Source organism: Choloepus didactylus, assembly GCF_015220235.1.
Source record: "Choloepus didactylus isolate mChoDid1 chromosome 11 unlocalized genomic scaffold, mChoDid1.pri SUPER_11_unloc4, whole genome shotgun sequence".
Classification (NCBI taxonomy): Eukaryota; Metazoa; Chordata; class Mammalia; order Pilosa; family Megalonychidae; genus Choloepus; species Choloepus didactylus.
In genome coordinates, this window is record NW_023637581.1 from 2,327,994 (window position 1) to 2,351,847 (window position 23,854).

At 38.4% G+C, this 23,854-nt stretch overlaps 1 pseudogene; it reads right to left on the bottom strand.

Moving 5' to 3' along the window:
• LOC119524710 overlaps positions 1-23,854 on the bottom strand; it is a 174,900-nt pseudogene that overhangs the window by 17,920 nt on the left and 133,126 nt on the right.

Genomic DNA, 23,854 nt, shown 5'->3' on the forward strand with positions numbered 1-23,854 from the left:
ATGGCAAACATAATCCAAAGGATAAGATGGCCGATTCAAGAAATGCCTTCACGGTTTTAACGTTGAATGTAAATGGATTAAACTCCCCAATTAAAAGATATAGATTCGCAGAATGGATCAAAAAAAATGAACCATCAATATGTTGCATACAAGAGACTCATCTTAGACACAGGGACACAAAGAAACTGAAAGTGAAAGGATGGAAAAAAATATTTCATGCAAGCTACAGCCAAAAGAAAGCAGGTGTAGCAATATTAATCTCAGATAAAATAGACTTCAAATGCAGGGATGTTTTGAGAGACAAAGAAGGCCACTACATACTAATAAAAGGGGCAATTCAGCAAGAAGAAATAACAATCGTAAATGTCTATGCACCCAATCAAGGTGCCACAAAATACATGAGAGAAACATTGGCAAAACTAAAGGAAGCAATTGATGTTTCCACAATAATTGTGGGAGACTTCAACACATCACTCTCTCCTATAGATAGATCAACCAGACAGAAGACCAATAAGGAAATTGAAAACCTAAACAATCTGATAAATGAATTAGATTTAACAGACATCTACAGGACATTACATCCCAAATCACCAGGATACACATACTTTTCTAGTGCTCACGGAACTTTCTCCAGAATAGATCATATGCTGGGACATAAAACAAGCCTCAATAAATTTAAAAAGATTGAAATTATTCAAAGCACATTCTCTGACCACAATGGAATACAATTAGAAGTCAATAACCATCAGAGACTTAGAAAATTCACAAATACCTGGAGGTTAAACAACACACTCCTAAACAATCAGTGGGTTAAAGAAGAAATAGCAAGAGAAATTGCTAAATATATAGAGACGAATGAAAATGAGAACACAACATACCAAAACCTATGGGATGCAGCAAAAGCAGTGCTAAGGGGGAAATTTATAGCACTAAACGCATATATTAAAAAGGAAGAAAGAGCCAAAATCAAAGAACTAATGGATCAACTGAAGAAGCTAGAAAATGAACAGCAAACCAATCCTAAACCAAGTACAAGAAAAGAAATAACAAGGATTAAAGCAGAAATAAATGACATAGAGAACAAAAAAACAATAGAAAGGATAAATATCACCAAAAGTTGGTTCTTTGAGAAGATCAACAAGATTGACAAGCCCCTAGCTAGATTGACAAAATCAAAAAGAGAGAAGACCCATATAAACAAAATAATGAATGAAAAAGGTGACATAACTGCAGATCCTGAAGAAATTAAAAAAATTATAAGAGGATATTATGAACAACTGTATGGCAACAAACTGGATAATGTAGAAGAAATGGACAATTTCCTGGAAACATATGAACAACCTAGACTGACCAGAAAAGAAATAGAAGACCTCAACCAACCCATCACAAGCAAAGAGATCCAATCAGTCATCAAAAATCTTCCCACAAATAAATGCCCAGGGCCAGATGGCTTCACAGGGGAATTCTACCAAACTTTCCAGAAAGAACTGACACCAATCTTACTCAAACTCTTTCAAAACATGGAAAAAATGGAACACTACCTAACTCATTTTATGAAGCTAACATCAATCTAATACCAAAACCAGGCAAAGATGCTACAAAAAAGGAAAACTACCGGCCAATCTCCCTAATGAATATAGATGCAAAAATCCTCAACAAAATACTTGCAAATCGAATCCAAAGACACATCAAAAAAATCATACACCATGACCAAGTGGGGTTCATTCCAGGCATGCAAGGATGGTTCAACATAAGAAAAACAATCAATGTATTACAACACATTAAAAACTCGAAAGGGAAAAATCAATTGATCATCTCAATAGATGCTGAAAAAGCATTTGACAAAATCCAACATCCGTTTTTGATAAAAACACTTCAAAAGGTAGGAATTGAAGGAAACTTCCTCAACATGATAAAGAGCATATATGAAAAACCCACAGCCAGCATAGTACTCAATGGTGAGAGACTGAAAGCCTTCCCTCTAAGATCAGGAACAAGACAAGGATGCCCGCTGTCACCACTGTTATTCAACATTGTGCTGGAAGTGCTAGCCAGGGCAATCCGGCAAGACAAAGAAATAAAAGGCATCCAAATTGGAAAAGAAGAAGTAAAACTGTCATTGTTTGCAGATGATATGATCTTATATCTAGAAAACCCTGAGAAATCAACGATACACCTACTAGAGCTAATAAACAAATTTAGCAAAGTAGCGGGATACAAGATTAATGCACATAAGTCAGTAATGTTTCTATATGCTAGAAATGAACAAACTGAAGAGACACTCAAGAAAAAGATACCATTTTCAATAGCAACTAAAAAAAATCAAGTACCTAGGAATAAACTTAACCAAAGATGTAAAAGACCTATACAAAGAAAACTACATAACTCTACTAAAAGAAATAGAAGGGGACCTTAAAAGATGGAAAAATATTCCATGTTCATGGATAGGAAGGCTAAATGTCATTAAGATGTCAATTCTACCCAAACTCATCTACAGATTCAATGCAATCCCAATCAAAATTCCAACAACCTACTTTGCAGACTTGGAAAAGCTAGTTATCAAATTTACTTGGAAAGGGAAGATGCCTCGAATTGCTAAAGACACTTTAAAAAAGAAAAACAAAGTGGGAGGACTTACACTCCCTGACTTTGAAGCTTACTATAAAGCCACAGTTGCCAAAACAGCATGGTACTGGCACAAAGATAGACATATAGATCAATGGAATCGAATTGAGAATTCAGAGATAGACCCTCAGATCTATGGCCGACTGATCTTTGATAAGGCCCCCAAAGTCACCGAACTGAGCCATAATGGTCTTTTCAACAAATGGGGCTGGGAGAGTTGGATATCCATATCCAAAAGAATGAAAGAGGACCCCTACCTCACCCCCTACACAAAAATTAACTCAAAATGGACCAAAGATCTCAATATAAAAGAAAGTACCATTAAACTCCTAGAAGATAATGTAGGAAAACATCTTCAAGACCTTGTATTAGGAGGCCACTTCCTAGACTTTACACCCAAAGCACAAGCAACAAAAGAGAAAATAGATAAATGGGAACTCCTCAAGCTTAGAAGTTTCTGCACCTCAAAGGAATTTCTCAAAAAGGTAAAGAGGCAGCCAACTCAATGGGAAAAAATTTTTGGAAACCATGTATCTGACAAAAGACTGATATCTTGCATATACAAAGAAATCCTACAACTCAATGACAATAGTACAGACAGCCCAATTATAAAATGGGCAAAAGATATGAAAAGACAGTTCTCTGAAGAGGAAATACAAATGGCCAAGAAACACATGAAAAAATGTTCACCTTCACTAGCTATTAGAGAGATGCAAATTAAGACCACAATGAGATACCATCTAACACCGGTTAGAATGGCTGCCATTAAACAAACAGGAAACTACAAATGCTGGAGGGGATGTGGAGAAATTGGAACTCTTATTCATTGTTGGTGGGACTGTATAATGGTTCAGCCACTCTGGAAGTCAGTCTGGCAGTTCCTTAGAAAACTAGAGATAGAGCTACCATTCGATCCAGCGATTGCACTTCTCGGGATATACCCGGAAGATCGGAAAGCAGTGACACGAACAGATATCTGCACGCCAATGTTCATAGCAGCATTATTCACAATTGCCAAGAGATGGAAACAACCCAAATGTCCATCAACAGATGAGTGGATAAATAAAATGTGGTATATACACACGATGGAATACTACGCGGCAGTAAGAAGGAACGATCTGGTGAAACATATGACAACATGGATGAACCTTGAAGACATAATGCTGAGCGAAATAAGCCAGGCACAAAAAGAGAAATATTATATGCTACCACTAATGTGAACTTTGAAAAATGTAAAACAAATGGTTTATAATGTAGAATGTAGGGGAACTAGCAGTAGAGAGCAATTAAGGAAGGGGGAACAATAATCCAAGAAGAACAGATAAGCTATTTAACGTTCTGGGGATGCCCAGAAATGACAATGGTCTGTTAATTTCTGATGGATGTAGTAGGAACAAGTTCACTGAAATGTTGCTATAGTATGTAACTTTCTTGGGGTAAAGTAGGAACATGTTGGAAGTTAAGCAGTTATCTTAGGTTAGTTGTCTTTTTCTTACTCCCTTGCTATGGTCTCTTTGAAATGTTCTTTTATTGTATGTTTGTTTTTCTTTTTAACTTTTTTTTTCATACAGTTGATTTCAAAAAAGAAGGGAAAGTTAAAAAAAAAAAAAAAAAAAAAAAGAAAAAAGACAAAAAATGGAAAAAAAAAAAAAAAAAAAAAAGATGTAGTGCCCCCTTGAGGAGCCTGTGGAGAATGCAGGGGTATTCGCCTACCCCACCTCCATGGTTGCTAACATGACCACAGACATAGGGGACTGGTGGTTTGATGGGTTGAGCCCTCTACCATGGGTTTTGCCCTTGGGAAGACGGTTGCTGCAAAGGAGAGGCTAGGCCTCCCTGTATTTGTGCCTAAGAGTCTCCTCCTGAATGCCTCTTTGTTGCTCAGATGTGGCCCTCTCTCTCTGGCTAAGCCAACTTGAAAGGTGAAATCACTGCCCTCCCCCCTACGTGGGATCAGACACCCAGGGAAGTGAATCTCCCTGGCAACGTGGAATATGACTCCCGGGGAGGAATGTAGACCCGGCATCGTGGGATGGAGAACATCTTCTTGACCAAAAGGGGGATGTGAAAGGAAATGAAATAAGCTTCAGTGGCAGAGAGATTCCAAAACGAGCCGAGAGATCACTCTGGTGGGCACTCTTACGCACACTTTAGACAACCTTTTTTAGGTTCTAAGGAATGGGGGTAGCTGGTGGTGGATACCTGAAACTATTAAACTACAACCCAGAACCCATGAATCTCGAAGACAGTTGTATAAAAATGTAGCTTATGAGGGGTGACAGTGGGATTGGGAATGCCACAAGGACCAAACTCCACTTTGTCTAGTTTATGGATCGATGTGTAGAAAAGTAGGGGAAGCAAACAAACAGACAAAGGTACCTAGTGTTCTTTTTTACTTCAATTGCTCTTTTTCACTCTAATTATTATTCTTGTTATTTTTGTGTGTGTGCTAATGAAGGTGTCAGGGATTGATTTAGGTGATGAATGTACAACTATGTAATGGTACTGTAAACAATCGAAAGTACAATTTGTTTTGTATGACTGCGTGGTATGTGAATACCAATAAAATGATGATTAAAAAAAAAAAAAAAAAAAAAAAAAAAAAAAAAAAAAGTACTCCAGAGACAAGATCATACATCTTTTACTAGGCAATTTTGAGTTTTTACCAATATTTTATTCATTAGCGTATTTAGTCCAAGAGTAACAGAATTTAGCATCTCTAGTTATATGTGCTTTATTAAGAAAGTTAATGAATATATTATCTATAATTTAGAGTATTGCAGTATTTATAAAAAGCAATGAAAGTCAGTATTTTATCATCTGTCTTCCATTTCCTATTAAAAGTCCTACAGATTAAAAAAAAAAAAAAGGAACTAAGTACCAGCTTTATTCCCATGCATAAAACCTTAAGGACACTATGAGTGCAAGATAACTTATTGATACAATGAGTTCCTTCACCATATGGGGAACACAGTCATCCTGGTGACTTGATATAATTGATTAGTCCGACAATCTCAAACTTTCCAATCAGTAGTTCTAAAGGTCCATGCATTTTATGAACCACTGCAAAGTATCTTTCTAAGCCAACTACAGCATGTTTTTTTTTAAATATTTGTGTTTTATTTTTTAATGGTAGATGTAGCCAAAGATGTTTTGAGGTGAGTGAGGGTTAGTTCTTTTCTCTGTAACTTCACTACCAACTTTAGTGAAAGCAAGTTGCAAGTTTCAGACCAAATTCTGCTATACATACAGATATTTATGGAGTAATTGTGTATGGGTGGGTGAGCTCATGAGAGCTCTCCATCCTTCCAAGTGCTCTGTCCATGTCCTGTATAAGAGACTCTTTCCAGGCAAATATAGGAGTGAGAGACAAGTTTCTGCCACCCAGAAAGCTGACACTGAAAATAAAATTCAAGTTTAAGGCCAGATATGGTATGGTTGGTGTATTTAGGTTCAATGATTGTATCTAATAGCAAGCGATGCACATACCCACACCCTATATATGGATGGAAGATGTTTCCAAAACATTTTCTAGCAATCCACCTATTAGATATAAATTTAATAGCCCATTTCTACTATCTACCATGTTAAACAAGCCACTATTATCACCAAAGAAATCCTATATTGTCAGTTATTATTCAAATTAATGGACTTCTTGAGCAAAATAGTTAAGATACACTGGTTTAGAATCTCAGGCATCAATTAGTTCTACATTCTATGATCCTAAAAATAATTCAATGCCAAACTTCATTGATTAAATTCTTTCACATTACAGATAATAACCTTATTGGTTTCCCTTTTTTCTCTTAAGATTATCAATATTTTTCAATTCTGAGACTGCTTTTCCCTATTCAGTTCAATTTTTTTTTCAAATTATTCATTTGAGTTGGTCAATGGTATAAATTAAGTCTAACATGTCAGTCCCTAATTCTTTTTCTTGAAGCACTGACTCTTAAGGACAATTTATCCTCTAATCCTTTTAGATTCTAAGCTGGTAAGAAGCCACTCAGGGAGGCGGGGCAAGATGGCAGATTGGTGAGCTGTATGTTTTAGTTACTCCTCCAGGAAAGTAGGTAGAAAGCCAGGAACTGCGTGAACTGGACACCACAGAGCAATCTCACTTTGGGTATGCTTCATACAACACTCATGAAAATGTGGAACTGCTGAGATCAGTGAAATCTGTAAGTTTTTGTGGCCAGGGGACCCACACCCCTCCCTGCCAGGCTCAGTACCGTGGGAGGAGGGGCTGTCAGCTCTGGGAAGGAGAAGGGAGAACTGCAGTGGTGGCTCTCATCGGAAACTCATTCTACTGATCCAAACTCCAACCATAGATAGACTAAGACCAGACACCAGAGAATCTGACAGCAGCCAGCCCAGCAGAGAGGAGACAGGCATAGCAAAAAAACAGCAAGGCAAACTCAAAAATAAAAGCGGATGCTTTTTGGAGTTCTGGTGAACATAGAAAGGGGAAGGGCAGAGCTCAGGCCCCGCAGGCTCATTTGCAAAACCCAAAGAAAAACTGATCTCTCTGCCCCCTGGATCTTTCCTTAATAGCCCTAATTGCTTTGTCTCTTAGCATTTCAATAACGCATTAGATCTGCCAGGAGGGCCCTTTTTTTCCTTCTTTTTTTTTTTTTTTTAATCTTTTTTTCATTTTCTAAAACAATTACTCTAAGAAGCCCAATACAGAAAGCCTCAAAGACTTGCAATTTGGGCAGGTCAAGACAAGAGCAGAACTGAGAGCTCTGAGACAAAAGGCAATAATCCAGTGGCTGAGAAAATTCACCAAACACCACAACTTCCCAAGAAAAGGGGGGCATCCTCTTACAGCCATCATCCTGGTGGACAGGAAACACTCCTGCCCATCACTGGCCCCATAGCCCAGAGCTGCCCCAGACAACCCAGTGTGATGGAAGTGCTTCAAATAACACGCATACACGACAAAATTGGGTGTGGACATTAGCCTTCCCTGCACCCTCAGCTGGTTGTCCCAGACTTGGGAAGGTGGAGCAGTGGGAATTAACAGGCCCCATTCAGACATCATTTCAGCAGACTGGGAGCCTCCCTACACAGACCGGCAGCCCAGAACCACCCTGGGGGGATGGCACTCACCTGTGACATAGCACAGTCATCCCTCAACAGAGGACCAGGGGGTGCACGGCCTGGAAGAGGGACCCACTCACTAGTCTCAGGGCCACACACTAATACCAAGGACTTGTGGGTCAGTGGCAGAGACAAACTGTGGCAGGACTGAACTGAAGGATTAGACTATTGCAGCAGCTTTAAAACTCCAGGAACACCAGGGAGATTTGGTTCTTAGAGCCACCCCCCTCCCTGACTGCCCAGACACACGCCCCTTCTTATACAGGGCGGGCAACACCAACTACACATGCAAGCTTGGTACACCAACTGGACCCCACAAGGCTTACTTCCCCACTCACCACAGAGGCAAAGCAGGGGAGAACTGGCTTGAGGGGAACAGGTGGCTCGCGGATGCCGCCTGCTGGTTAGTCACAAAAAGTGTACTCCGCAAAGCTGTAGACCTGACAAATTAGAGATAAGGATTTCAATTGGTCTACAAATCCTAAAAGAACCCTACCAAGTTAAGCAAATGCCAAGAGGCCAAAAACAACAGAAAATTTTAAAGCATATGAAAAAAACAGAAGATATGGATAACCCAAGCCCAAGCACCCAAATCAAAAGATCAGAAGAAATACAGTACTTAGAGCAACTAATTAAAGAACTAAAGATGAACAATGAGACCATGGCATGGGATATAAAGGACATCAAGAAGAGCATGGAACAGGATATAAAGCACATCAAGAAGACCCTAGAAGAGCATAAAGAAGACATTGCAAGACTAAATAAAAAAAATAGATGATCTTATGGAAATTAAAGAAACTGTTGACCAAATTAAAAAAGATTCTGGATACTCATAGTACAAGACTAGAGAAAGCTGAACAACGAATCGGTGGCCTGGAAGAAGACAGAATGGAAAATGAAAGCAGAAAAGAAGGAATCGGTAAAAAATAGAAAAAAACAAAATGTACCTCAGGGATATGATAGATAATATAAAACATCCCAGTATAAGACTCATTGGTGTTCCAGAAGGAGAAGAAAATGGTAAAGGTCTAGGAAGAGTATTCAAAGAAATTGTTGGGGAAAACTTCCCAAATCTTCTAAACACCATAAATACACAAATCATAAATGCCCAGCGAACTCCAAATAGAATAAATCCAAATAAACCCACTCTGAGACATATTCTGATCACACTGTCAAATACGGAAGAGAAGGAGCAAGTTCTGACAGCAGCAAGAAAAAAGCAATTCACCACATACAAAGGAAACAGCATAAGACTAAGTAGTGACTACTCAGCAGCCACCATGGAGGTGAGAAGGCAGTGGCATGACATATTTAAAATTCTGAGTGAGAAAAATTTCCAACCAAGAATACTTTATCCAGCAAAGCTTTCCTTCAAATTTGAGGGGGAGCTTAAATTTTTCACATACAAACAAATGCTGAGAGAGTTTGCTAACAAGAGGCCTGCCCTACTGGAGAGACTAAAGGGAGCCCTACAGACAGAGAAACAAAGAAAGGAGGGAGAGACATGGAGAAGGATTCCGTACTAAAGAGATTCAGTATGGGTACATTAAAGGATATTAATACAGAGAGGGAAAAATAAATATGACAAACATAAACCAAAGGATAAGATGGCTGATTCAAGAAATGCCTTCATGCTTATAATGCTGAATGTAAATGGATTACACTCACCAATTAAAAGGTATAGATTTTCAGAATGGATCAAAAAAATGAACCATCAATATGCTGCATACAAGAGACTCATCTCAGATACAGGGACACAAAGAAATGGAAAGTGAAAGGATAGAAAAAAATATTTCATGCCAGCTACAGCCAAAAGAAAGCAGGTGTAGCAATATTAATCTCAGATAAAATAGACTTTAAATGCAGGGATATTTTGAGAGACAAAGAAGGTCACTACATACTAATAAAAGGGGCACTTCAGCAAGAAGAAATAACAATCATAAATGTCTATGCACCCAATCAAGGTGCCACAAAATACATGAGAGAAACACTGGCAAAACTAAAGGAAGCAATTGATGTTTCCACAATAATTGTGGGAGACTTCAACACACCACTGTCTCCTATAGATAGATCAACCAGACAGAAGACCAATAAGGAAACTGAAAACCTAAACAATCTGATAACTGAATTGGATTTAACAGACATATATAGAACATTACATCCCAAATCACCAGGATACACATACTTCTCTAGTGCTCATGGGACTTTCTCCAGAATAGATCATATGCTGGGACATAAAACAAGCCTCATTAAATTTAAAAAGATTGAAATTATTCAAAGCACATTCTCTGACCACAATGGAATACAATTAGAAGTCAATAACCATCAGAGACTTAGAAAATTCACAAATAACTGGAGGTTAAACAACACACCCCTAAACAATCAGTGGATTAAAGAAGAAATAGCAAGAGAAATTGCTAAATATATAGAGATGAATGAAAATGAGAACATAACATACCAAAACCTATGGGATGCAGCAAAAGCGGTACTGAGGGGAAAATTTATAGCATTAAATGCATATATTAAAAAGGAAGAAAGAGCCAAAATCAAAGAACTAATGGATCAACTGAAGAAGCTAGAAAACGAACAGCAAACCAATCCTAAACCAAGTAGAAGAAAAGAAATAACAAGGATTAAAGCTGAAATAAATGACATAGAGAACAACAACAACAACAAAAACAATAGAGAGGATAAATAACAGCAAAAGTTGGTTCTTTGAGAAGATCAACAAGATTGCCAAGCCCCTAGCTAGACTGACAAAATCAAAAAGTGAGAAGACCCATATAAACAAAATAATGAATGAGAAAGGTGACATTACTGCAGATCCCAAGGAAATTAAAAAAATTATAAGAGGGTATTATGAACAACTGTATGGCAACAAACTGGATAATCTAGAGGAAATGGACAATTTCCTGGAAACATATGGACAACCTAGACTGACCAAAGAAGAAACAGAAGACCTCAACCAACCAATCACAATCAAAGAGATCCAATCAGTCATCAAAAAGCTTCCCACAAATAAATGCCCATTGCCAGATGGCTTCACAGGGGAATTCTACCAAACTTTCCAGAAAGAACTGACACCAACCTTACTTAAACTCTTTCAAAACATTGAAGAAAATGGAATACTATCTAACTCATTTTATGAAGCTAACATCAGTCTAAAACCAAAACCAGGCAAAGATGCTACAAAAAAGGAAAACTACTGGCCAATCTCCCTAATGAATATAGATGCAAAAATCCTCAACAAAATACTTGCAAATTGAATCCAAAGACACATTAAAAAAATCATACACCATGACCAGGTGGGGTTCATTCCACGCATGCAAGGATGGTTCAACATAAGAAAATCAATGTATTACAACACATTAACAAATCAAAAGGGAAAAATCAAATGATCATCTCAATAGATGCTGAAAAAGCATTCAACAAAGTCCAACATCCCTTTTTGATAAAAAACACTTCAAAAGGTAGGAATTGAAGGAAACTTCTTCAATGTGATAAAGAGCATATATGAAAAACCCACAGCCAGCATAGTACTCAATGGTGAGAGACTGAAAGCCTTCCCCCTAAGATCAGGAACAAGACAGGGATGCCCGCTACCACCACTGTGATTCAACATTGTGCTAGAAGTGCTAGCCAGGGCAGTCCAGCAAGACAAAGAAATAAAGGGCATCCAAATTGGAAAGGAAGAAGTAAAACTGTCATTGTTTGCAGATGATATGATCTTATATCTGGAAAACCCTGAGAAATCGACGATACAGCTACTAGAGCTAATAAACAAATTTAGCAAAGTAGCAGGATACAAGATTAATGCATATAAGTCAGTAATGTTTCTATATGCTAGAAATGAACAAACTGAAGAGACACTCAAGAAAAAGGTACCATTTTCAATAGCAACTAAAACAATCAAGTACCTAGGAATAAACTTAACCAAAGATGTAAAAGACCTGTACAAAGAAAACTACATAACTCTATTGAAAGAAATAGAAGGGGACCTTAAAAGATGGAAAAATATTCCATGTTCATGGATAGGAAAGCTAAATGTCATTAAGATGACAATTCTACCCAAACTCATCTACAGATTCAATGCAATCCCAATCAAAATTCCATCAACCTACTTTGCAGACTTGGAAAAGCTAGTTATCAAATTTATTTGGAAAGGGAACATGCCTCGAATTGCTAAAGACACTCTAAAAAAGAAAAATAAAGTGGGAGAAGTTACACTCCCTGACTTTGAAGATGATTATAAAGCCACAGTTGTCAAAACAGCATGGTACTGGCACAAAGATAGACATATAGATCAATGGAATCAAATTGAGAATTCGGAGATAGACCCCCAGATCTATGGCTGACTGATCTTTGATAAGGCCCCCAAAGTCACTGAACTGGGTCATAATGGTCTTTTCAACAAATGGGGCTGGGAGAGTTGGATATTCATATCCAAAAGAATGAAAGAGGACCCTTACCTCACACCCTACACAAAACTTAACTCAAAATGGACCAAATATCTCAATATAAAAGAAAGCACCATAAAACTCCTAGAAGATAATGTAGGAAAACATCTTCAAGGCCTTGTATTAGGCGGACACTTCCTGGACTTTACACCCAAAGCACAAGCAACAAAAGAAAAAATAGATAAATGAGAACTCCTCAAGCTTAGAAGTTTCTGTACCTCAGAGGAAGCATTGATGTGGTAACTTTGTAGCAATTGATGAAAGAATAATAAAATACTACTATACAGTATAGTCCATAGATTGCATTAAGTGTATTTTTTCTGGTATACCACCTGTTCTAGTTTGCTAATGCTGCAGAATGCAAAACACCAGAGATGGACTGGCTTTTATAAAAAGGGGGTTTATTTGGCTACACAGTTACAGTATTAAGGCCATAAAGTGTCCAAGGTAACATATCAGTAATTGGGTACCTTCACTGGAGGACAGTCAATGGCGTCCGGAAAACTGCTAGCTGGGAAGGCACATGGCTGGTGTCTGCTCCAAAGTTCTGGTTTCAAAATGGCTTTCTTCCAGGATGTTCCTCTCTAGCAAGCTTGCTCCTCTTCAAAACATCACTCACAGCTGCACTGAGTTCCTTCTGTTACGTCAGCTCATTTACATGCCTCCACTGATCAACTTAAACCCACCCTGGATGGGTGGAGCAACACCTCCATGGAAACCATCCAACCAGAGTCATCACCCACAGCTGGGTGGGGCACATTCCAAAGAAACACTCAAAGAATTACAATCTGATCAACCCTGATAATGTCTGCCCATATAAAATTACATCAAAGATAATGGCATTTGGGGGACACAATACATTCAAACTGGCACATTCCACCCCTGGACCCCAAAATGACATTATCTTTCCAAATACAAAATACATTCATTTCATCACAATATAACAAAAACTTAAATCATTAACAAAAGTTAAGTACAAGATCCCATTGAAATCAATTATAGGCATGGTCAGTCCTAAAACAAAAATTCCCCTCTATCTGTGAAACTTAGAACAAGTTACCTGCTTCCAATATACAAAGGAGGGACATGCATAGGATAAACATTCCCATTGCCATAAGGAGAAAGAGTAAAGAAAATAGGGTTAGCAGGACCAAAACAGTTCCTAAAATCCACAGGACAAACTCCATTAGATTTCAAAGTCTGAGAGTCATTTACAGAACAAAGTTGCATCCTTGGGGCTTGAGAGAGTGGGAGTCTAACCCTTCCTACGGGCTGTTGTGGCAGCCCTTTCCTCTCCAAATGCTTGGGTGAGTGCTCCAACATATCCACACATTGGGGAGACCACCTTCTCGGTGTCACCCTCCTCAAACATCGGGGCAGCTCCCAGATTCCCTTCCATCTCTGGGGCACATGCTCAACCCCTTCAGAACAGTGTGGTGGCAGCCAGACTCTCCCCAATTCCCTGGGAATGTGCTCCACCCTCTTTGGGGCTTGGAGTGGCAGGACATTTCCTGAGCATCAAAGTGGAAGGCCCGCCCTCGACCTCCAGGGCAAACTCACCCTTTCCATGTGTGTGGGCTGCTCCACTCTCACAGCCCAAGACCGCTTGACTCCAGACCTCAACCTCCATGGCTCTGTCTTTGAAGAAATTTTTCCTTCAGTTTGTTCCTTGACTGTATTCTCCAGTCCAGACTGGCAATGGCTCTGTCTGTAAAGATCTCACAAAAATTCTGTTGGCTTTGCATGAAGCATGCAGGGGTCAAAGCCATCAGACAATAGGACTTTCCATAAATCCTTTCTGGATAATTCCATCTCCAATCCTGGCTCGTACTGAAATGGTGGCTGTGTTCCATGTTTGGTTACATCCTCACATTGGGCTGTAGCTTCTGGGATTCCACCCCCTGGAAGCTCATAATTTTCCAAGCCATCAGCTTCTGGTTTCTTTGAACCCAAGAGTTCAGTTTTAAGTTTATCTCTCTCCGCTTGCATTTTACTATAAGCTGCAAGGAGAAGCCAGGGTACATCTTCCATACGTAGTCTGGAGATCTCCTCAGCTAAGTATTCCACATTGTCACTTTCAAATTCTTCCTTCCATCTGACACCAGGACTCAATTTTGCCAAATTCTCTGCCACTTTAAAACAAGGATCACCTTTCTTCCAGTTTGCAACAACACATTCATCATCTCTGCTGAAGTCCTCTTCAGAAGTATCTTTAGAGTCCATATTTCCATAAACAGTCTCTTTAAAGAAGTTTTGGCCTCTGCTATCAAGCTCCTCACAATTCTTCCAGAATCTTCCCCTTATCCATTTGAAAAGCCATTCCAACATGTTTGGCATTTGCAAACTCAGCAGCAAAAGCACCCCACTTTCGGTACCAAAATCTGTTCTAGTTTGCTAATGCTGCAGAATGCAAAATACCAGAGATGGACTGGCTTTTATAAAAAGGGAGTTTATTTGACTACACAGTTACAGTCTTAAGGCCATAAAGTGTCCAAGGTAACACATCACTAATACTGGAGGATGGCCAATGGCATCCGGAAAACCTCTGTTAGCTGGGAAGGCACATGGCTGGTGTCTGCTCCAAAGTTCTGGTTTCAAAATAGCTTTCTCCCAGGATGTTCCTCTCTAGCAAGCTTGCTCCTCTTCAAAACATCGCTCATAGTTGCACTGAGTTCCTTCTGTTATGTCAGCTCTTTTATATGCCTCCACCGATCAACTTAAACCCACCCTGGATGGGTGGAGCAACACCTCCATGGAAACCATCCAACCAGAGTCATCACCCACAGCTGGGTGGGGCGCATTCCAAAGAAACGCTCAAAGAATTACAATCTGATCAACACTGATACCGTCTGCCCATACAAGATTACATCAAAGATAATGGCATTTGGGGGACACAATACATTCAAACTGGCACACCACCCTATTAATAACACCATGTAATTGTGACATACATTTGTTCTAGTTTATGGAAGAATATTAATATATTTGCACTATTAACTGCATTCATCATCCACAGCAGGATTCTCTATATTATACAGGCAATCTTTCACCCTCTAGCCTTCCTTCTAGTGACATATATGACCCTAAACTTCCCCTTTCAACTGCAGTCAAATGCACTATTCAGTTCTGTTAATTATACTTATGATAATGTATGATCATTGCCTCTATCCATTTCCAAACAAGGTTTTAGTAAGGTTTATAATCAACCTTATTAAAAATTCTGCACAAATTAAACATCAGCTCCCCTTTCTCTTCTGTCATTCTATCTACTGGTGACTTACATTCTAGATATTAACTCCATAAATTTGATTATTATAATTAATTCACATTAGTGAGATCATGTATTATTTGAACTTTTGTGTTTCAATTATTTCACACAATGTATATCCTCAAGACTCATCCATTTTTTCTTAGAGCTGAATAATATTCCATCATATATAACATTTTGTTTATCCATGCATTGGTTGATGGACACTTGGGTTGTTTGCATCTTTTGGCAATTGTGAATAATGCTTCCTTGAAATCAGTGTGCAAATTTTGGTTCATATCCCTTCTTTCAGTATACATAGCAGTGAGATTAGTGATGATAGGATAATTCTACTTAGCTTCCTGAAGTACCGCTAAACTGTCTTCCACAGCAGCTGTAATATTCTACATTCTCACAGCAGTAAGTGTCCCTATATCTCCACATCCCCTCCAACACTTGTGGTTTTCTGTTTTTATAATAGTGGCCATTCTAATAGATGTGAAATGATATCTCAATGTGGTTTTGATTCACATTTCCCTAATAAATAGTGAAGTTGGAAATCTTTTCATGTGCTTTTTAGCCACTTCTATTTCTTCTTTGGAGAAATATCTGTTCAAGACTTTACCCAGTTTTAAATAGGGTTGTTTGTCTTTTTATTGTTGAGTTGTAGGATTTCTGGATATTCAATCCTTATAGGATATTTAGTGTGCTGGTTTGAATCTATTTTGTCCCCCACAAAAGCCATGTTCTTTAATGCAAACTTGTGAGAGCAGACTTATTAGTATTTTGATTAGGGTGGATCCTGTTGATTGTTTCCATGAGGATGTGACTCACTCAACTGTGGATGAGACCTTTGATTCAATCATTTCCATGGAGATGTGGATCCTGCCTGCCTATTCATGGTGGGTCTTGATTAGTTCACTGTAGTGCTTAAGAGAGAAGCTAAGAACAGACACAGACCCAGATGCTTGGATACATTGGGAGATGCAGACAGAAGGATGTTAGGAGATGCTAAGCTAAGAGATGAAGACTTGAGTTTACCCCAGAGAAGCTAAGAGAGGGATCCCAGATGTTCAGAAAGAAACATCCAAGGATGCACAGGATCTGATAGAAGTTAAGAAGTACAGAAGTCCAGAGACATATTAGAGAAAGCCATTTGGAAACTGGAACCCAGGAGCAAAAGACCAGCAGATGCCAGCCATGTGCCTTCCCAGCCAACAGAGGAGTTCTGGATACCATCAGTCTTTCCTTAGTGAAGGTATCCTCTTGTTGATACCATAGTTTGTACACTTTCATGGCTTTAGAACTGTAAATCTGTAACCTAATACATCCCCATTATAAAAGCAAATTCATTTCTGGTATTTTGCATAATAGTAGCTTTAGAAAACTGGAACAAATATTTTTATTTTGAGTTGTAGGATTTATTTATATATTCTGGGTGTTAAACACTTATTGGATATTTGGTTTCCAAATATTTTCTCCCATTACATGCACTGCCTTTTCACTCTCTTGATGAAGTCCTTTGAAGCACCAAAGTATTCAATTTTGAAGAAGTCTCATTTAATTTTTGTTTAGTTGCTTGTGCTTTGGGCATAAAGTCTAAGAAACCAACACATTTATCTTAAATATGACCCCCCTACATTTTCTTCGAGGAGTTTTATGGCCCTGACACTTTTATTAGGTCTTTGATCCATTTTGAATTAATTATTGTATAATGATTGCATAATTTTTGCATATGGGTATCCAATTCTCCCAGCAACATTTGGTGAAGAGAGTATTCTTTCCCAATAGTGTGGACTTGGTAGCCTTGACAAAAATAAACTAACCATAGATGTGAGAGTCTATTTCTGACTCTCAGTTCAATTCCATTGATCAGCCTGTACCATGGAATTTTGACCACTATAGTTTTATAATATTCTTTAAAGTCAGAATGTGTAAGTCCTTCAACTTCATTCTTATTTTTCAAGTTTTTTTTTTTTTTTTTGTATTTGACACCCTTACACTTCCAAAGAAATTTGGTTATTAGATTTTCCATTTCTGCAAAGTAGGCTCTTAGGATTTTGATTGGGACTGCCTTGCAACTGTAAATCAATTTGGATAGAATTGACATCTTAATGATATTTATTCTTTCAATCTATGAACAAGAAATGGCCATCCATTTTTTTTAGGTCATCTTTGATTTCTTTTAGCAATATTTTGTAGTTTAATGCATAAAGGTCCTTTACATCTTTGATTAATTTTTTTCCTGAGATTTGGTTATTTTAATTGCTATTTTAAGTGGCTTATTATTGATTTCCTCCTCAGATTGCTCATTACTAGTGTAGAATTATAATACTGATTACTGCATGTTAATATTGTAATCCACCATTCTGCAGAACTTGTTTATTAGCTTGAGGAGCTTAGTTATAAATTTTTCAGGACTTTCTATATAGAGGATAATGCTATCTGCAAATAGTGAAAATTTTACTCCTTCTTTTCCAATTCGGATGACATTCTATTTCTATTTCTTGCCTAAATGCTCTAGATAGAACTTCTAGCAAAATGTGGAATAACAATGGTGACAGTAGACACTATTGTCTTATTCCAGATCTTAAAGGGAATGTTTTCAGTCTTTCGCCATTGAGTACAATGTTAGCTGTAGGTTTTTCATACATGCCCTTTTTCATGTTGTGGAAGCTTCCTCATTTTTATATCTTCTGAAGTGTTTTTATCAAGAAAGGATGCTGGATTTTGTCAAATGCCTTTTCACTGTCAGTTGAGATTATCATTTGTTTTTCCCCTTTGTTTTGTTATGTTAATGTGGTTGTTTAAGTTTGCTAAAGCTGCCAGAATGCAATATAAAAAAAAAATGGATTGGTTTTTACAATATTGGTATATTAGTTCACAAATTAACATTTGTAAGGCCATGAAAATGCCCCAATTAAAGAATCAAGAGGATGATACCTTCTATGAAGGAAGGCTGATGGCATCTAAGGTTCCTCTGTCACATGGGAAGGCATACAGCCAGGGTCTGCTGCTCCTTCTCTACTGAGTTTGGCTTTCAGTTTCCCTGGCTTTCTCCAAAATGTCTCTGGACTTTGGGCTAAAGTCTCTCCAAAATGTCTCTTCTTTCATAAAGGACTTCAGTGGAGGACTCAGACCTTCTTTGAATGGGCTGGATCACAATGAATTGGAATAGCCTAACCAAAATGCCTCACCCCCAATGGGTCTGCCCACACAAGAATGGGCTCAATGAAGATAGTCTTTCTTGAGTACATAACAGATTCAAACCAGTACACTCCACTCTACTCAAAACTAGCAGTTTTTCTGGTCATTAGGTAAATGGGCCAGAGTAGCACAGAGTAGCCTCTTTTTGGTCATGTGATGGGCAAGCTCATGATAGGTAACTCAGGTCCCATGGTAACTTGGTTGCCCATGGTTAAGTGTTCTGTCTCTACTAAGGCCCAGTAACAGGCCAATAGCTGTTTCTCAAATGGAGAGCAGTTATCTGCAGAAGACGGTAAAGCTTTACTCCAACATCCAAGGTCCTGTGTTGTGATTTCCTATAGGAGCCTGCCAAATGCTCCAAAAAGCATCTTTATTTGCCATGAAACTTCCAGCACCATTGGATCACCTGGGTCATATGGTCCAAGTGGCAGAGCAGCTTGAACAGCAGCCTGGACATGTTGCAGAGCTTCATCTTGTTCTGGTCCCCACTCAAAACTGGAAGCTTTTCTGGTAACTCTGTAAATGGGCCAGAGTAGTACACCCAAATGAGGAATATGCTGTCTCCAAAATCCAAAGGGGCCAACTAAGCATTGTGCCCCTTTTCTGGTTGTAGGAGGGGCAAGATGCAACAGCTTATCCTTCACCTTAGTAGGGATATCTCAACATGCCCCACACCACTGGACACCTTTAAATTTTACTGAGGTGGAAGTCCCCTGTATTTTTGTTGGATTTTTCTCCCATCCTCTGCCATGCAAATACCTTACCAACAAATCTAGAGTAGTTGCTACTTCTTGCTCACTAGGTACAGTCAACCTGACATCATCAATATAATGGACCAATGTGATGTCTTGTGGGAGGGAGAAGTGACCAAGGTACCTGTGAGCAATGTTATGGCATAGGGCTAGAGAGTTGATGTACCACTAAGGTAGCACAGTGAATGTATACTGCTGTCCTTGCCAGCTGAATGCAAATTGCTTCTTGTTGTCCTTACTAACAACTATTGAGAAAAAAGCATTTTCCAGATCAATATCTGTGTGCCAAGTACCAGGGGATGTTTTGATTTGCTCAAGCAATGATACCACATCTGTAACAGCAGCCACAATTGGAGTCATCACCTGGTTAAGCCTATGAAAATCCACTATCACCCTCCAAGACCCATCTCTTTCTGCACAGGCCAAATAGGAGAGTTGAATGGGGGTGTGGTGGGAATCACCACCCCTGCATCCTTCAAGTCCTAAGAGGGTCATTAATCTCTGCAGTCCCTCCAGAAATCCAGTATTCCTTCTGGTTTACTATTTTGCTAGGCAGAAGCAGTTCTAAGTGCTTCCACTTGGCCTTGCCCACCATAGTAGCCCTCACTCCACAAGTCAGGGAACCAATATGAGGACTCTGCCGGGTGCTGAGTATGTCTATTCTAATTATGCACTCCAATTATGCAATTATTCCAATTATGGGGAAATAACCACAAAATGGGTCCAGGGACCCACTGGACCCACTGTGAGATGGACCTGAGCAAAACTCCATCAATCACCTGACCTGCATAATCCCCAATTCTGACTGGCAGACCAGAATGATGCTTTGAGTCTCCTGGAATTAATGTCATTTATTAACCAATGTTAATAATCCACTTGTCCTTTCCTACCATACTAGCCTTTACTCCATGAGTCAGGGCACCAATGTGGGGATTCTTCCAGTTGCTGAGTGTATTTATTCCAATTATGCATTTCAGAACTGGGGAAATAACCACAGAATGGGTCTAGGGCCCTATCAGACACACAGTGAGATGAAACTGAGCTAAAACTCCATTGATAACCTGACAACCATAAGCCCCTATTCTGGCTGGTAGACCAGAGTGGCATTTTGGGTCTCCTGACATTAATGTCACTTCTGAGCCAGTGTCTTATAATCCCCCAAATATCTGATCATTTCCTTTCCCCCAATGCATTTACCCTGGTAAAAGGCCATAGGTCAGGTCTCACACTATCTGACTTTGAAGCATATTACAAAGCCACAGTGACCAAAAGAGCATGGCATTGGCATAAAGATAGATATACCAACCAACAGAATTTAATTGAATGTTCAGAAATAGACCCCCTCATCTACAGACAACTGATCTTTGATATGGCAGTCAAACCTCATGCAACTGGGACAGAGCAGCCACTTCAGTAAATGGTGTTTGGAGAACTGGATATCCACATTCAAATGAATGAAAGAAAACTCCTATGTCACACCTTATACAAAAATTAACTTGAAATGGATCAAAGATTTAAACATTAGAGCTAAGACCATAAAAGTTTTAGAAGAAAATGTAGGTAAATATATTAAAGATCTTGACATAGGAGGTGGTTTTCTAGACCTTAAACCAAAAGCACAAGAAATCAAAGAAGAAATAGATAAATGGCATCTCCTCAAAATAATCCCTTTTGTACATCAAATGTCTTTGTCAGAAAAGCAGAAAGGCAGCCTGTGCAATGGGAAACAATATTTGGAAAGCACATATCAGATGAGGGTTTAATATCAAGAATATATAAAATAATCCTACAATTCAACAACAAAAAGACAACCCAATTAAAATGGGCAAAAGACATGGACAGACACTTTTCTGAAGAGGAAATACAAATGTCTCAAAAACATGAAAATGTGCTCAACTTCACTGGCTATTAGGGAAATGCAAATCAAAACCACAATGAGTTACCATCTCACACCTACTAAAATGGCCATTATTTAAAAAACAGAATTTATAAGTGCCAGAGAGGATGTGGAGAAAGAGGCACACCTACTCACTGTTGGTAAGAATGTAGAATGGTGCAGCCACTCTGGAAGGTAGTGTGGCAGTTCCTCAGGAAGCAAAGTATAGAATTGCCATATGATCCAGCAAATCCATTTTTAGGTATATACTCAGAAGAACTGAAAGCTAAAACGTGGACATTTTTAAACTGATGTTTTTAGTGGCATTATTCACAATTGCCAAGAGACAGAAACAGTCCAAGTGTCCATCAATGGATGAATGAATAAACAGAACTGTAATATATACATACAGTGAAATATTATGCAGCTGTAACACAGAATAAAATCACAAAGCATGTAAAAATGTGGATGAACATTGAGGACACTATGTTGAGTAAAATTAACCAAAACCAAAAGGAAACATGCCATATGGTCTCACTAATATTAAATAACATTATTGAGCAAACTTTGAGAGTTAGAGCTGAGAACAGAGGTTATCATGAGATATAAAGAGAATAGAGATCAGGCATTTGATGCTGAAGGAATACAGAATGTTCAACAGGATTGATTGTATAGATCCAGAAATGGATAGCATGATACTCCATGATGGTAGCACAAAATTGTAAGTACACTGAACAAAGATGAATGTGAGTAAAGTTGAAAGAGTAAGGCTAAGGGACATGTATGACACCAGAAGAAAAGATAGAAGATAAAGAATGGGACTGTATAATTTATTGAAACCTGGAGTGGTCAATGATGGTCATTAAATGTACAAATATAAAAATGTTTTTACACATGGGAGAACAAATAAATGTCAACTTTGCAAGGTGTTGAGAATGGGTTGGTATTGGGAAAAAATATAATCATTGAAAACTAGAGTTATAATTAACAGTAACATTGTAATATGCTTCCATTAATTGTAACAAAGGCAATATACCAAAGTTAAATGTCTATAAGTGGAGATAAAAGGGTAGGGTTTGGAACTCTTGGTGGTGGTGTTATCTGACCTTTTCAATGTATTTTATTGTATTCAATTTTATGTTTTTCTTTTATACTTTTTATTAGTATTATTGTATTTTTTGGAGTAATGAATATGTTCAAGGGCTGATTGTGGAGATGAATGCACAGCTATATGATGATACTGTGAACAATTGATTGTACACCATGGATGACTACATGGTATGTGAATATATCTCTATAAATTTGCAGGGGGAATAAATAAAAGGATACAAATGCTGGAGAAAACCTGGAGAGAGGGTTAGACCTATTTACTGTTGATGTGGAAATAGAACGGTACAGACCAACAGGAGGGCAGTGTGGTGGTTCCACAAGATGCTAGGTATGGGGTTGCAATAAGATCATGCAACCTTATTATTGGGTATATACTTGAAAGAACTGAGAGCAGGGATACAAATGGACATTTGCACACTGGTTTTTAAGGTGGTCTTATTAATGATTTGCAATTAATGGAGGTGGCCTAGGTGAACTGTGGTGTATGCATACAATAGAACATTGAGCAGCTGCAAGAAGGAATGAAGGTGTGAGGTATGCAATTAGGTGAATGTACCTTGAAGACATTTTCAGTGAACTAAGAAACAAAATAACAAACATTATAATGCCTCGTTAATATGGACTAACTATATTGTGCAAACTCTGAGAATTGCATCTTACAGCAAGGTTATCAGGGAAAGTCTTATTGTAAATGTTCCTATGCTGTAAGGTCTTACAGCACTCACATCTATTCCTGAGTTGTAATGGCTATCTATAAATTCTAAGATGCTGAGCTCTTTGCGTATGACCTGGTCAATCCCTAGAACTTTGAGTATCCGTGTAACACCTGAGTCTCGAGAGCTAGAGTTTGTCAGCTATAAATGTCAGTATTATTCCATACAACAACTTTTATAAAAGCTGAAAAAAGTATCTAATTCAATTAGAGATACAAATAATGCAGATCTGATTAGGACAAAGACAAGTAAGAATAAGGGTAAAGGATGATATTGACTGTGTTTTAAAACTACAACTTCTGTGTGAGATCAAGAGAATATATGTTTATTGGTGCAAAATCTATATTTTCTGTAGCACACCAGATGATTTAACTTATATGGTCAGTTTACTCAAACATCATAATTACATGGAAGTTTGAATAAGGAGTGAGATCTGTTGTTCTGTACAGGTTAGTGTGAAACACCAACACATCCCAAAGTAATTTGGGCAGAGAAAAAAAATGTTTGCAAGCCCCCGAGAGACTTGGGGAAAACGTAGAAATCTTAAACTTCCCCACCTTAAGGGTTATTGATATTCTCACAAGACTTGGGGACTACCAATTTAGAAGGCAGAGACCTTGATCTTGGAGCTTGCCCTTTTGAAGCTTTTTACTACAAACTTATAGTTGTGTCAGAGAACCTCTTATGTTGCTCAGATATGGCATCTCTCTGTAAGTCAACTCAGCAGGTAAACTGACTGCCCTCCCCCTTATGTGGGACATGAC